Source organism: Lepisosteus oculatus, chromosome 4 (genome assembly GCF_040954835.1).
Source record: "Lepisosteus oculatus isolate fLepOcu1 chromosome 4, fLepOcu1.hap2, whole genome shotgun sequence".
Lineage (NCBI taxonomy): Eukaryota > Metazoa > Chordata > Actinopteri > Semionotiformes > Lepisosteidae > Lepisosteus > Lepisosteus oculatus.
This window is the reverse complement of record NC_090699.1, coordinates 65,718,356-65,723,001: the sequence shown is the minus strand read 5'-3', so window position 1 is coordinate 65,723,001 and position 4,646 is coordinate 65,718,356. Positions and strand designations below refer to the sequence as shown.

The 4,646-nt window shown below is 56.3% G+C and overlaps 1 long non-coding RNA gene across 1 annotated transcript; it reads left to right on the top strand.

Annotated features, from left to right (window-relative positions):
- Positions 1-387: 387 nt before the first annotated feature.
- On the top strand, positions 388-1,983 carry LOC107077454 (uncharacterized). Its single transcript, XR_001478472.2, has 3 exons — positions 388-628; positions 1,204-1,364; positions 1,522-1,983. It is a non-coding gene; the product is annotated as an uncharacterized lncRNA (long non-coding RNA).
- Positions 1,984-4,646: the final 2,663 nt, after the last annotated feature.

Here is a 4,646-nt window from a genome sequence, read left to right as displayed (position 1 = left end):
TCCCCCCCACAAGGCCTCAAGGCATGAGAGGAGGACGGGGGAGCTGAGGATTGTGAGCGTCTGGGCTGAGTGCGGACCGGCTCCCCCCTGCCGTGGGCACACGCCCCCCCACGGCCCCCCGGCAGCCCCCCCCCGCCATGCGCGCGCGCGCGTGTGTGTGTCCCGGGCCCGCGGGCCGCAGCCTGCGCTGTTAGCAGGATTGCCTGCTGACTCGGGCCTTTCTGGAACTTCCCTCCCCCGGACAGGACGGGCCAGCGCTGTGCCTGCACATCCTCTGTTCTGTCCCCGACACAAAGCGGGGCCATTGTCCCCCCAAATCCCGCTGGCGATTACCTCCCTTTTGTCTCTCCCGCGAGGGTATTTGGCAGAAAGCTGAGAGAGGGGATTTTTCCCATGGAAGGGCTTCCACCCGGACGAGATGACCGGTGTGCGCCCCGGCCTTCCAGCACAATCCCGTCTGCTTGCCGCTTCCAGGCCCTCTTCAGGATCGGGACGCCTGCCCCGGGGGCCACCACAGCGCCGCCGCCCCCCCACCGAGAGAGCCGCGCTCAACACAGCGCTCGTGAGGCTGCTCGGAAAACATTCGTGGACACAGAGAAAAGAAATCCTCTTGTGTGGACTGTCCTGGGTGTGTATCCTGCAGCCTGTAAAGTAAATAGACGATGGTAGAAATGAGTTTATTTACTTTACAGTGTATTAATCATACTCTGCTGCTGTCAGCAACAGGTTATTTCCCACACCTCAGTCAGGTCAACAGGAAGTAAATGGAGTGACCAAAATGTTGCACTTTTATTCCATGAACAGTGTGTCCTCAGTTCAAGGGAAGGTATTAATCCCTGGTGTTAAAGTTTGAACATGTGCGCTTGTGATAACTACATCCATTCAGTGTGCGGGTCAGGGATTGTCGGTGTGAGTTAGTGTGAACCAGTGCGTCAGTGAGTGTGAACTGGTGTGCGAGTTAGTGATTGTGAGAGTGAATCAGTGTGTGAGTGAGTGAGTGATTGTGAGAGTGAATGAGTGTGTGAGTGATTGTGAGTGTGAGTCAGTGTGTGACTTAGTGATAGTGAGAGTGAATCAGTGGGTGATTGAGTGATAGTGAGTGTGAATCTGTGTGAGTGATTGTGAGTGAGTGTGTTTTGAGTGGCGTGGGGCAGGGGGTGGTTGTGACTGTGTAATGACACTGTTCTGTCCGAACTGCCCAAGGTGCGATGGTCCCTAAACAGACCTCTGGGAAGAGGAGGAAGGACTCCGAAGGGCTACGGAGCAGGCAGGCAGGACAGGAGCTGAGAGAGAGACGGGAGAGAGGCAGCAGCACGAGCTCCTGTCCTCCTGGGAGCACACTGCCCTACTTCGCTCTGTTAGAAGTAGGTTACTACTCCTTCTATTCTTGCTGCTCTGTGTGGGCTTTTTTTAGACTAGGCTGAAGCCCTGGCAGGAGCTACTCGTGGTACAGGGAAGACAGCGGAGGCTCTCAGCTGATTGGTGCCAACTCTCTCGGTGACTCTCTACTCTCTCCTCCAGGGCGCTGGTTTAATTGCTGGAGGGGCTTCATAGGAAACACGTGCGAGACGGGGTACTGCTGGCACTCAAATACCAGGAGGATCACAGAGAGGGGGCGTACAGGAACGGAGGCCTGTCCTGTCCAAAACTGAGAACACGAGCACGCAGGGTTCTGCTTTCGTGCGGCGTCTCTGCAGTTGACAGCACACTTTGGAAACAGCTGGGTAGACGCCAGTGCAAATCCTGTGCACCATGTCTGAACTCGCTGGGATGAGCCTTGTAGGACCCAGAACAGGACCTGTATCTGTCTTCACACAGGCTGCCATCACATCATCCAGGTGGGGGCTGTGCATTGGTGGTGGTGGAGGGGAGTCCCTATTACCTGTAAAGTGCTTTGAGTGGAGTGTCCAAAAAAAAGCACTGTTTAAGTGTAAGTAATTGTATTGCAGAACATGTTTTTAAGTGCTCGGAGCTGAGCAGTAATAAAACATACGTCACACATAGAACTTCTCACGTAAAATTAATAATCTGTGTGCACACTTAAACATCATTGCACGCCGATCTGCTCTCCAAGGACACGAGACCAGGCGGCGATGAGACTCGGGCCCTGCCTCACAGGGGCGACTACGGTCCAGCAATCTGCAGTGGGAACTGTTAGCATTTTGGCCTGCTGATTGACTTTCAGTGAATCATCTTCTGACAGTAAGATGTTTATAACTGTATCCAAAAGAAACAATAATACAGAGGCAGCTGGTGGTGTAAATTAAAATTATTCAATGTAGTTTCAAGAATGCAAGTTAATTTTGCACCTCACTGAGCCCCATATTGGTCTCCATAGTAATGCCAAGGGTTGGGGTTCTGAAGCCATAACAACGTGAAACTGTCTTCTCCTGAGTTTTGGGGGGATTTACTGAGGTGAAAGAGTGCAGCCCTGAGCTTTTCTGTGCCACCCCAGCAGCGCAGGACGAACCCCTAAGAAAGAGGTAACAATACCCACTGTCACTGATGAAACTTTGCTTTTTAAAAATACTTTACAAGCAAACACAAAACTAAGCACCTTCACACTTAATATTTTGCGCTTGCTATCACCTTTGCTGGGCACGACTGAAAATGCGCGGTTTTCTCTCTCTCCTGGGTGTGTGTGTCGAAGCAGCACAGCACCAGGCTCCACAAGGAGCCCCTCGAACACCGCAGCCGCGGCCGGCAGCCGGGTTCCCGCCTCTGACGTCACGCTGCGCGCAGGAAGCCGCGTGAAGCCGAGGGGAACGAACGAACAGCCGAAGGTGGACACGTCCGCCGGGCGCTTTGAAGACACGCTCGCTTTTTTCGCATTTGTTTTCGAGTGCTCTTCGGGGGAAGGGGCTGTGTGTGCTGGGCTCGAGGTGGGGGGGGGGGGGACTTAATTTCCTTCACCCTCTTCGGGGCCCCTCGTGCTTCCTTTGTGTGCACTACCTTAGCCCCCCATCTCTGTTGTCAGGGCAACCAGTAAGCATGGACGCCTGGTTTAATTACAATCTCAATCCTTCTTCAGCAGCGAAAGCCTCTCTCTCACTCACTCACACACACACACACCCCTGCGCATACACACACAGAGAGACTTTCATTTGCACACGCAGAGACAGAGAGAGAGAGAGGGGGAGAGAGAGAGGGAGATAAATGCAAAAAGGGGCAGAGAATGAAAGTGCTGCCCAGCGCTATTTGGATAAAAAGCCCCATTCAGCCCCTGTTCTCCCCTTTATTAACCCGCCTCGCCGCTCCGCGCACAGCCCCAGCGAGGAGGTGGGCTCGCGCTCAGGTACGAGCTCCTTCCGTTCCCTTGTCCTCGCCCTCCCATTGGCTCGCGACGCCGAACCCTTTTGTTCTCCCCCCCCCCCCCCCTACCCGACCTCCGCCTCCCCCCCCCCCACATCACCACCCTCTCTCCCTCGCCGCGCGGATTGAATGGAACGACACAGCGCGCGCCTCAGCCTCCAAACTTCTCCCGGCCGCCCGCACAGGGGGCATCTCGCTCTCTCTCCCTCTCACACACGCACACGGGCGAGCGTGGAATCGGCACCTGCCGGTGCGCACACCCCGCCCCCCCTCCCACCACCACCGAGGACGGGTTCGGCTTCTCTCCGGCTCCCCCGGTCCAGCGGGAGAAGAGAGCAGAAAGTCCGCTCCGAAGGAGTTCGCCTCGCCGGTAAGATGGTTTTTTCTTTCCTCCTCCGTGCCTGTAGCAGCGCGACCAGCCCAGCCCAGCCCGGCGGCGCACGGAGGCGCCAGTGTCGGAATGGCCTGCAGCAGTGTGCACAGAGGCGAGAGCAATGCGTGTGTGTGTGTGCGCTCGCTTTTCCGTGGTTGTCGTTGTTGTTGTTTGCAATTTGCGGCTGTTTAAAGGGCGATCAGACGCCACGGCTGTCGGGGGACGTGTGACACGGTGCAGGTAGGGCTCAGGTGCGGACACCCGCCTCACACCTGCTGCCGGCTTCCTCCGACTCCGGCAAACTCGTGCGTGGGAAGGGATGCCGTGTAGAGGCGTGTCCGTGCCGCCCAGACCCATGTACCTGCTTCTCTGGTTATTTCGGAAGCGCTTCTCCGGTCCTGGAGATTTTCCCTCCGGGGCGGCGGGAGGGACGGGCAGGGAAAGACACGCACAGTAACGACGGAAAAGTTTATTTTTTTCCCGAGCGAGACACGCGTCTGTTTCAGAAGGGAAAGGGGAAAGCGGGTCGGAACCCCAGTGGGTTCGGTCGGCTGGCAAAGACAGCAGCTCCTCCGGCTGTATTCCTCGCCGGTTCTGTCCGGTTCCCGACCCGCTTCTGCATCGGACAGTATCTGTTGGCTTAGCCGGGTCCTTCTTCCACTGGACTTTCAAGTCATGTGGTATATTCTTCATCTCCTTCTCATCATCCTCGCCATCGGTATTAACGCTCTCGGGCGGACTGCTGGCGACGGAACCGCGGGTGGGCTTCATACAGCACCTCACCTTCCTCCGGGCTGACGTTCCCAGCCGAGCCCGGGCCGGGGGGAGAACCGACACCAGGTCGAGAGTGAACGCGTGCGGGAGGGGGCGGGCGCTCGGCTCATTTTGTTTAAGGAACAAGTAAGAGGTTTATTCCATGCTGAAAAAAAGGAGAAAGAGAACACAACGTTTCGGCCGTGGA